This window comes from Ictalurus furcatus, chromosome 21, assembly GCF_023375685.1.
Source record: "Ictalurus furcatus strain D&B chromosome 21, Billie_1.0, whole genome shotgun sequence".
NCBI lineage: Eukaryota > Metazoa > Chordata > Actinopteri > Siluriformes > Ictaluridae > Ictalurus > Ictalurus furcatus.
Genome location: NC_071275.1, coordinates 12,959,620 through 12,971,514, shown reverse-complemented (window position 1 = coordinate 12,971,514; position 11,895 = coordinate 12,959,620). Strand labels below are relative to the sequence as shown.

Here is an 11,895-nt window from a genome sequence, read left to right as displayed (position 1 = left end):
TACCCAGTCCACTACTCATAACACAGTGCATAGGATAAGTTCTAAATCCTTCTAAAAACACAGGATTATGTAAAACACATTTAATATTTGATCTACATGAAATGTGACACACAATGATTTACCACTTTATCTTCAAACAAAGCTGTGGGTTATCAGCACTTCAGACCTCCACAAAGCGTTTTTTCCACAGTGGCTGTGGTCATTTAACAGGAGGTGAAGCACTGCTAATATTCACAGACACGTGAACCACATGAACCACATTCTTTTTTGTTTACAAAGCCAGTCCTTAACAGGAATTAAGCAACAATATAATGAGTTTTAAAAAAAAATAAAATAAAAGAAGAAGAGGTACTTTGTGCCTGATATCTTTACACATTGGTCTGTGTAAAAGGCCTTAAATAATGTTTTGCCCTGAAGGTTAGTGCAAATCATAATAACAACTCTAGAGTGTTGTGATGTATTGCTTTCCACACCATGTCCATGTGTGCATGTACGTGTACATGTTCACATCTGTGTTTCAAAGAATGGGTCTGCGTGTGTGTTTTAAACAAGGTGTCAACACCTGCCTGCTCTCCAGATGACATCCGGCAGATTGAGACAAAGGAGCGATTCTATCAGTGCTGCCTCATCAGACAGGCATTTAGCTGGAGTTCTGCTCCTCCTCGTGCCTTAAGCTAGGCACACACATAGGTACATTTAACATGCTTGGACAAGTTAGTCAGCCATCACAGTTAGGATAGAAGTTGGCCCCGTGCATGGTCTAGGATGAGTTTTCCTTAAACAAATCCTGTTTGGTTAAACCACAAAATTACTCAGATAAGACTAAAAAGGTATCAGCAAGTCAGGTTGACTTTACTGTCATGCCATCATTGTATAGACATACAGTGGGACAAAATATTTTTTCTCCAGGACCTTGTTGCAGGACCTTGTTACAGAGGTGCTGTACAGGAAGTGAAAGACAAAATGCTTCCTGGGATAGGCTCCAGGTTTCCCCGTGACCCTGAAGAGGATAAGCGGTATAGAAGATGGATGGATGGATGGATGGAGTTTGCATTAGGGTTGAAGTTATATTTACACACAAATAACCTTATAGAAATTTACTATACTTATAGTTACTAGTACCTCATGGTAAATATGGTACTTCAAACAGTCTATGCTTATGAGATCTTTAATAATGGTACTGACACAGTTTCACTATACTTACGACTATGTCTTATGACATGGTCATAATCCTGACCATGACATAACCATTACTGTGTTTTTATTTATGGTACTTATCTTTTGTTACTCTTAAATCAGCAACCACAGGTTACTACTACTGTACTGTATATGGTTGAAAACATATGGATTGCCTGATATTTGATTATGGAAGAAAAACAGTGGATTTTTCCTCAGGTTACAACGATCAAGGTTTCTTCAGTTATAAACAAACAAACAAACACTTTTCTGTTCCAACTATATTCCCATTATAAGGCCTTGTTCATGTACTAGGTAAGGAATAACACACTACAGACCGGATTGTGATACGGCCAACGTGAAGCTGAAGTGGATTGTTTCGGTATGACAGGATGGTATGAAGTGTGTTATTCCGATTATACTGTAACAATTTACCAACATTTACTATTTTTAATTCATTAATGAATGGCACGTCATGCTTTTTAACTGTTTATAGTGTGAGGGAAATTACTCATTTTTACTATGTAATAATTTTGTTCTTGTTCATGTTCATCTGAGGATAATGTCACTGAGATCAGTACATAGCGTTTCATATATATGGTAGTGGTTTAATACAAGGGCTTCAGAGCACTCTCATTATTCTATCCTGCTTTATTCTATCCTGTATTAACCATCTTTCTGTAATAAACCTTTTTACCTTCAGAGGACGAGTCTGCGAGTGTTGTCTAATTTCCACAACAATTTGGTGTCTCCTGGCTGGGCTGAGCGAGTCTTTCAGATTTCCTGAACAAGCAAACCGGAGGACGCTTGTGAAAAAGTTTAACCCTGAAGCCCGTGTTGACACGCAGGCAACCCTTTGTTGTGCAGAGCAAAAGACCACTGACTGGTAGGAATCATCAAGAATTTAGAATTAGAATTAGAATTTTACGAAGTCATAGTGTATTGATGTCATAGTGTATTGCTGTCATAGTGTATTGCTGTCATAGTGTATTGCTATCTCTATGGAAGGGAGTCAATGATTTAGAATTAGAATTTTATGAAGTCATCGTGTATTTCTGTCTGTATGGAAGGGAATCAATGAGATAAGAAATGTGTGTATTACATTGAGAGAAGTATTACATGAAGTGATTTCTTATAAGAAGTTCCAGGAACCACCTCTGCGACGGTAGAGATATTGGTGTTTCTTAGATCACAGCTTCAAAACTAAGATATATAATGACGGGTATATATATAGAGAGAGATAATAACGGTAAAAATATTTGCTAACGGAAAGAGTCCGGTTTGAGCAATAAATAAGTAAAGAGAGTACTGATTAAGAAGCGCAAGAGGCGTAGTATTTTTGCGGCAGGTTATCATCAAGTGGCATGCCCCACTGACTCATTCCATCATATCAGCGGTACATGATACATTTGGCAAATTTAAAGCACAAGTAAATTTTACTGAGATAAAAATAATAATAAAATAATAATTATTATTTAAAAAAAAAAAAAGAAGAAGAAGATTTTTCAGTACATTCCTAATCGTGCACCCTTCTCCTGGTATAGGTGGTATCTGTTAGTAAGTCCTGTCACAAAAATAAACTCACAAATCACTGGGACCGTTCCCGACAATACTGGGGGTCCAGGGGTAGACACTTAAGCTGGAAAGAGAAACCAAAGCGCGATATTGAAGTTTATTGGGTGGAAGACTTGATGATCAATCACGTCAATCACATCGTTGCAGCAGAAAGAGTGCATGACACACACACTTTTACACAAATTTGGTATTTAGCTGATCGTGGTGACGGGACTAAGTGTCTAAGGCGACGTGATTTCTATAGGTCCCACATAAGCCCGCGAAGTTCTTTAGTAGACTATTGCTGCAGATTGGATGACAATTAGTAGTTAAAAGCCCGTATGCCAAGATATTGGCTGCCTCTGTAAACTGTTCTGTATCACCTTTGGTCAGAAGAATCCACCCACACAACGTCACACGTCCCCTCGTCACACAGACACATAATGATTATTCTATCATTGAACACATGCGGTCTGCGATACGCAACCCTCCACAGACTAGCAAGACAGGGTTTGATTAACTGAACTCAGTACTCGGGGGATTGGGCTCGTGGATATTAACCGTCTGTCTACCAATAGGTGCAATGATTCTTCTTGTCTTGCTCATTTTGCCTTGTATTGTTTGTTTCGTTTGGAGCTGTCTCTCACGCTCGTTGAAATCACTAATGACTAAACGCTGATGTTGACAAAAACTGATTACTATCCCTATGATGACCAACCTGACTTGTATCCTAAACCTGACTGGGTATCAGATTCTCCCAGCGACACTGACGATGACGACCCATTGACTTCCATTTCACACCTATTGTAAATATTCCTTTGACCAGGACGACTCTCATTTCACCCTAAATGAACTTGCTTGACTATAGGATACTTTATATCCGCAAAAACAGCCTTAGCGCCTTCATTATGTCTGTTTCATGATGAACTCAGTTGAACCGTGAAAGGATTCTGAAGTTCTGATGTACTCACAGCATAGTAATTTCTCTGTTAATTTTAGTTATCATATTTTGTAATGATAAAATGGGGGAAATGTGAGGGAAATTACTAATTTTTACTTTGTAATAATTTTGTTCTTGTTCATGTTCATCTGAGGATAACACCTAAGAAGGCCATGTCATGTCACTGAGATCAGTACATAGCATTTCATATATAATAGTGGTTTAGTACAAGGGCTTCAGAGTGCTCTCATTATTCTATCCTGCTTTATCCTATCCTGTATTAACCATCTTTCTGTAATAAACCTTTTTACCTTCAGAGGACGAGTCTGCGAGTGTTGTCTAATTTCCACGACAATAGTTACACAATTGTGTTCTTTTATTTGGACATGACTGATTTTCTCAAGAATATAAAGAAATCATCATCACTATATGAGCTCAAATGAACTGAATAGTAAATGGGTACAGTTATAAGCCCTTACTCATCAAATGTATGCACAAATCATTCTGAGCTTAAATGAACGTATACAAATATCATACAGCTTTGGTATTCATCATTTCCATGTTTGGTGCCTCTATCACCATCATCATTATCAGTACCATCAATAAAATCCCTATAATATTCTAACAATACATCTAGTTAACTCTAGTCATAATACTTGAGTTAAGTGGTCGCATTTGGTAAGCATCAGAGTAAACAGAGGAGAAAAGACAGGATCCATTTTGAATTCAGTCTCAATCTTCCTGCATTTCCATATTTGTGAAACTTCACTGAACCCTACACAATATGACATACAGTAACTAGACAAATATTCAGACTTTCTCTCTCATGTTCTGATTATTTTCCTGTAATATAGTAAAGACCTGTAAACAGGGTGTCCAAAAAGCCCCATTTTTATTTAGTGAATCAACATTTTCCACTCACACACAGACATTTGGGTGGGTGTCATGTAAATTATGTGCATCTTTATTAAATTGGGGGTGTCATATTATGTAAATAAAGGACTGGTGGGCAGACTCTTGTCTCAATATGACTGAAACTGAGTCACCAATTCAATTACTCTCAAAAGGCTCATTCTGATGCTAAATGACAGGTTAATGCCTCATATGTCTTTCCTGGAAATTTAATCTAGGTTTGTTTCTATGCAACTAGGATGAACAAAAGGATTTAATGTTTCCACCAGCTTCAGTACGTTCTGACTTTGTTGGTTTGTTTGGGGTAATAAACAAGAAATCTGTGTTTTGTGCTCTGCCACAAAATCACTTTCGTCCTCTCTGTCAAGTTAAGCTTGCCATCACAAATTAGCATTCTTTATCATTACTTCTAAACCTACATATGACAGAAATTTACAATCTAAAAATCTAAAATTCACACTTGGGCATACACTCTCCACCAAATTAGTGCTTTTAAGCATAAAAAACAAGGGTTATAGCTACAGGCTCTCAACAAAGTTACATTCTGCCAAATTACACCATTCTATATGTACCTGATGTATCTAAAAGCTTGTTCCTATTAACTCTGGATGTCTGCCAAATACAAAACCAACGAGGACTGTCTCTGAAACAAAGCAGTCATATTACTGCACTCCCAGTTGATTAGATTTTTATTTCCTACTCTCCATCACTGTCTATTTTTTGCATATATCTTTTTCTGCTCATCAATCATTTCCCCTTCACGAAGGGGTGAGGGGGGACAGGGGAACAAATGAGGAGGCTGAAGTCTGTAATTTGGTCTGGGTGTGGTCAAATTAGCTATGGCCAGTAAACATGTGTTATCCTTCTAATGACGCATGCCATAAAGGATTAACATGCTCATTGCCACCTGACACTGTGATGGTATCAGGTGCAATGAGCATGCTAATGCATTGTGGTATACGCCATTATTTCTTCTTCTTCTTCTTATTATTATTATACTTTGACACGGTAGTCTATGGCAGCCCAAAAGAACGCATTTTAACGTTTTATGGGAATTTGGCAGTGATAAAGTATAGTCTCAACTACATACACACCAAATTGGGTGTATGCCACTTGAGTGCTCAAGTGCCACCAGCAGGGCAAATCTGAGCATACATTTGCAAAAATAACCCTCTAATGCTGTACAAGCACAATTCCACTTTCCTCTAATTCATTGAATTCATGCCAAGTTCAAAGTACACCATGACGTTAATTTACACCATACTGGATTTTACGGTGAAGTTGCCAAACATGGAGCGACGATGTATCTCGGCTATGGCATGATGTATTCAGACCAAACTTCCTACATAAGTAAAGGGCCAGAACCTATGAAGATTTTTTGTCTATATTCACCTCTAGTGGGTGCTTTAATTTATAATTTGTAGTAAAACTGCTTTTAAGTTTTGAACAGCGCAACATCAAACCATGACTGGTCTTCCTGTTGATTCCCTGGAAAATTCGTTTCTTTTTCTTCTATGAGATGGTTCATCCATAACGTGCAAACAAACTTTGATGACAAATCTGCCAAACAGGAAGTGGCACCATTTCTCAGCACTGCTATTACAACAAGCAACATGTCCTGATGTTAACAAACAAGCTTTGAGTTCATTTGCAACTTGGGAGTGCTACTAAAAAATTTCAGCAATAGATTGACTGACATGTTCCCATCAAATTTAATATATCTACTTAGGAACAAATGCTGATGATCCCCTTTTGGTGTTTCTCAGTCGGTAAGAGATGGGCCAGAAAGTGCTTGGCCCCTTAATTGCTGCTTGCAGCTATATTCACTTGTTAAGTGAAAATAAATAGTACATAATCTCTGTAATATAAATACATATTTTACAAAAATTTATGGTGTAAACATCAGTTATTATTAGATAACATTTAAGTACACTTAAGATTCCTAGTGATGTAAATAAATTCAAAGACTTAGCCCTCTATATGACCTTCTGCGTTAATTAAGGATCTCTAATTTTCTGTAATAGGATGCTTAAAAAGGTCAATAGGATACTTAAAAAGGTCATATTTCAGTCAGATACAGAAAATGCCTGAGGCAGAGGCTTAGAGATCAGAGCAGAGCAGAGCCTCTTAAAAACAGAGAGCCCGGCAGTACGGAGAACCCACACAAGCATCCACTGAATGTGTGTATAAATTACTCTTTCAGACAAGGGCTTTTCTGGGGAGGAGTGTCCCAGTGACAGCAGTCCACCACCAACACAGATACACAAAGACACACAGCAAAAGGCCCCACAGTCACAGAGGACAAGCAAGGTATTCTTCTCGCTGAAAGCGTCCATCATCACCAAACTCTCCATTTACCTCAGCCAACCTGCTGGCAGTGCCAAATCTGGGCATTCAGCTGCCATTTAACCAGTCTCAGGTCCATCTACACCACCCATGGCAAGCTACCAACAACCGGGCCATTTTCAGACTGTAGTCGGACCAGTCAACAATAATCAATTCCTTATATAAATCTTTATTTAAAAAAAACAACAACTCCATACTGAAACTCTGTATTGTGAATTTACTGTATTGTAATTTCTGAGTCCACTCCCAAGAAGTGTTTTAAATTCATCAATGAAGAAATATTTAAGAAAGAAAGAAAGAAGGAAATTTCTCAAACAAGATTGAATCATTGTTCATTTACATACATTAAATAGCGCACTTATATAGCGCTTTTATCCAAAGCGCTTTACACTGTGTCTCATTCACACACGCACTCACACACCAATGGTAGCAGAGCTGCCACGCAAGGCGCTAACTTGCCATCGGGAGCAACTTGGGGTTCAGTGTCTTACCCAAGGACACTTCGGCATGTGGAGTCATGTGGGCCGGGAATTGAACTGCCAACCCTATGATTAGTGGACAACCTGCTCTACCACCTGATCCACAGTCGCCATCAGTAAGCGCATATCACAAAAAGCGCCTTTCTAACCAGGATGATTTCAAGAGCCAACAATAACAGACTATCTTATATCACACTAAAATACATGGTGTCACAGCAATAAAAAATAAAATAAAAAAGTCTGCAAGTGGAATGTTATAATTTTCTTTTTTTATTATTATTATTTCAGTTGTATTTGAGTATCAGCCCAGTTCATTCCAACTGCCCTCTGCATTCCAATAGTGATTTACATCTGATATTTTACTATGACACTCTTTATATTAACACAGCTTCCAGAATTTTCTTTTATCATAATATTACAATTTGCTTGGTTTTGCTATTTAGCTTGTCCATTAGCTATCATGCTAACATAGCACAACAACTCACCATTTGGTTAATGCCTTCTGCCCACCATCTGAGACAAATCAACATTTAACATCTTCCACTTTTTTTACTTAACTTACTTTACTTCCTTATCTGCATTTAATATAACTTTTAGTCACTGAATGGTTCAGCAGATTTAAAGCAACTGTGAAATAAACCGTATCTTCTAATAAAGAGACGTACTGCTGATCTTTAAATCTCTGTAGAAGGAATGTGCTAATAACACTAATCAAGAGCTTCCTGTTCCAATCTGAAAGGCTAAAGTCCAACACTTCCCAGCTCAAAGATGTTTGATCCAATTAACTGATTAATAACCAGGTTTAGTATGTTTAGTAAATGTACCAGTGCTGGACTATGGTCTTCTGCGTCTGGAATCCAAGATCTCTATTTAGTGGTGTATCAAAATTTTAGACAAAGGGGTAGAAATGAAGGACACTTACACTATAATACCTAAAGTATGTGGACACCTGACCATGACCCCAATGTGTGGGCATTCCCCAAACTTTTGCCACAAAGTTGGAAGAACATAATTATCTAGAATGTCTTTGTATACTGTAACATTACGATTTCCCTTCATTCGAACAAGAGGCCCAAACATGTTCCAGCATGACAACATACCTATGTACAAAGCAAGGTCCATGAAGACATGGTTTGCCAAGGTTGGTTTATAGGATCTCAAATGGCTGCACAGAGCCCTGACCTCAACCCCACTGAACTGGAACACAGACTGTTCCCCAGGCCTCCTCTCCTGACATCACTGATGCTCTTGTGGCTGAATGACTCACATAATGGTCACATAATGACATTAGTGTCGGATCTACAGGGTGGCATCAGGGTCCCAGGTTCTGTGCAGAATTTTACATGTTCTCCCTATGTCCATGTGCATTTCCTCCAAGATTTCTGGTTTCCTTCCACCTCCCAAGAAATATGCCAGTAGGTGGACTGGCTACACTAAAATGGTCACCTACGATGGACCATCCATCCAGGGTGTATTCTCATCTCCCCAGTGTTCCTGGGAAAGACTACATATCTACCGCATCCCTGACAGGATAAAACAATTACTGAAGATGAGTGAATAACACAGTTGCTCCAAAGTTTCTAATACTCAATACTGACCAAAATACTTACAATGCTAAAAGGATTTAGGTCAGTGGTCACCAACCCTCTTCCTTGAGCTCTACCTTTCTGTAGGCTTCATCTACAACCAAAATCTAATACAATTGCAATGATTAAGGCAATGATTAGATGGTCAAGTGGGCACGATTATGGATGGAGCTAAAGTCTTCAGGAAGGTAGCTCTCTAAGAACAGAGTTGGTGACTACTGATTTAGGTCAATGCTGGGGTGGTGAATAGAGTAACAAGGCAGCTGCCACTCTGTACCAACTAGCATTCTAGGCAGGCTGGGAGATTCAATGCTAAATGTTAATTTGGCTCAAATGGGCTCAATGGCCATGCCCCTATCACTGTTATTCACAGTACTGGGACAGCTCTTCACATGGTGACAAACAGTTAGGTGACAACAGCAGGAAAACCAATATTGGAATCTCGGGTCACGGATACAAAAAAGTGCTTACATGGTGTAATAGTTAGCACTTTGAAGCCTGTGATCTAATTTCAAACACCTACTAGAACTTTTAATGGTTCACAATTTTCTCTTGCCACATAATTCCTGGCTATAACAAAAAGTGTTCATTTGTTGTAGCTGCACAGACAGAATAGGTAGTCTCATAACCTGGAGGTCTTGGATTCAATCCTCACAGGGGCACTTGGAAGCTTTGTTTCAGCAGGAAGGAACTGATCAATGTTCTCTTGGGCAAAACACGATGCCCATGCGATGATTTGTCTTTCTGTAGTAACAACAAAATTACAAGCAAGACTGCAGTGATTGTTTTATCCTAGCCTTTTCCCAAGGTAAGCATTGAGAGAAATTGGCCAGTGTTTATTAACAGAGAAGGCCAAAGCAGCAGTGCTTCAAATCTTAATAAAAACAGTCCACTTGGTAGTGCACTTGGACACTAATATATACTGAGTACTGACATAACCTAATATATGATGAACTCTTTAATAGAGAACATGAGAAGGTGAATATGGACATCATGTCTATAGGACATTACAGCTCACAAGCATTTCATCATATATGGTTTACCTTCATGTTCCAGCCAACAGCACTGCTTACATTTCTTTGGAGTAATAAAGTAGAGGTCTGTCATTTGCGGTGCCTCTCCTGCTTTCTCCTTCCTTCTATGGCTAATAAGCATCTGCCCACTGCCAATTAGCAGCCTATAATTATGAGCAAATTAAATATAACAAAAACAAGCAGGTCTAAAAGTGACACTACACCATGATTTTGAAATCCATAAAAACAAGATTATGACTGTGTATAAATGCAGAAAAACCCCATTGGTTAGTGCTAATGACAGGTTTAAAAGCAGACTGCTGGGAGCTCAGTGGTGCACAGGAACGATATGGCACCGCTGAGTTTGTCAGACTCTCTATGAGTTGTTGTTCCCAGCATCAGAGCATCATCAATCGAGTTTGTACACCCGGCTGTCTTGTCTGAGGCTGTATGACTCAAATAGATAACCTGCATCATGCAGTAGACTTGTAATGAGTTCTGTGGTTATGGTGTATGATTCAAGCATCAAAATTGACTTTAGAGATAACTACAGATATCTAAGCCCTCTCATTTGGTCGAGCTTCTGTTTAAGAAGATGCTTCTCAGGTGATATCATTTGCTCTAGCCAATCCAGACTTTGAGGTTCCCCAGGGCAGTCTGCGATTTTGTGTTTTTGTTCTGCTCCTGGCCGCGACATACCTGAGTTATGTAGTCAGTGTGTGTCCCTATAGTTTGACTACCTGGTACAGGTGATCTAGGAGCGAGAAAAGGACCATATTTGGAGCAAAAAACAGAGCTGTGAAACTGTATCAGGCTAAAGACTCGCAGGCTGTAAGAGTGATACAAATTAGGAACATATGTGTCTGAAACTGAATTGTTCAATAATTATAGAGCTACATTGTTTGCATGAAAAAATTGTGTGTCTAGACATCTCACAGACATCTCACAAATCCACACACAGTAGATGAGAAGAGAAGAAAGAACAGAATAAAGTGTTCCCCAAATAAAAGTACCACAAGTAGTCCTTGGCCTTTATCTCTCTTTTTCTAAAAGCAAAAGAAGGAGAGCCTACCTTTCTGAAAGTCTTTCCGTGCGTTCGTTTTCCTCACGATGTAGTTTCTTGTCTGTCTCCCTCTCTTCCTGTATGAGAATGTGGTGTGGCTCGACTAAAGGAGGTGGGAGTGGGGACAGAGAGAGAGAGAGAGAGAGAGAGAGAGAGAGAGAGAGAATAAGAAAGAAAAAGAGAGAGTTGGTGAGCAAGCAGAAGAATCGAAAGCAGAGGAGGAGAAACACGAAACCACCAATGACCCTCAAACAATCAATCCCCCCCTCTCCCTCTCTCTTTCCCGCTATTTTTCCCCTTCAAGTCTCCAGGTCCTTCACAGGCTGTAAGAGTGGGGACAGACAGATTTGTTTCAGTCTAGATTGAGAGGAAAACAAGGAAATTTGATGAATGGGAAACATGTAGCCACAAAGACTGCGAGTAAAAATATGACCCGTGAAATGGGTTTCCTTTTTTAAAATGCACGGGAAATTACAAGCAGGACTGTGGTGCTTTTTATTATTCCAACCTCAAGTTCTTCCAAAGTAAGCAGAGAGAAACTACCAATGCTGACTAACAGAGAGAGAGAGAAAAAGAGAGCAAGAGAGAGAGAGCGACTAACACAGGTGGATGGAAACAAGTCCATGGGAAAGTTATGGAGCTTGTCATGGCACAGTAGGTGACAGTTAAACAGATCACACATGTCACTCCTTAATATTTTCATTTTCTTTCTCTTCGCATGCCGTGACATGAATTTGCAATCACACAGGAGGTTAGTTCATAAAAATTCTACGGAAAACACTCCTAACTTGTTTTCTCTGCGAGTGATATTAGGCTGGAACATGTT

General features: G+C 39.1%; 1 protein-coding gene across 2 annotated transcripts in view; it reads right to left on the bottom strand.

Annotated features, from left to right (window-relative positions):
• The window catches only part of plekha6 (pleckstrin homology domain containing, family A member 6), an 80,231-nt gene extending 68,862 nt beyond the window's left edge, over positions 1-11,369 (bottom strand). The window contains exon 1 of one of the 2 annotated variants that reach the window (XM_053652500.1): positions 11,079-11,369. The gene's annotated coding sequence lies outside the window, so the exon portion shown is untranslated. Of the gene's footprint in view, positions 1-1,873; positions 2,038-11,078 lie in introns of those variants that run through there. The other variant, XM_053652502.1, reaches the window with a different exon arrangement.
• Between the last annotated feature and the right edge of the window lie 526 nt (positions 11,370-11,895).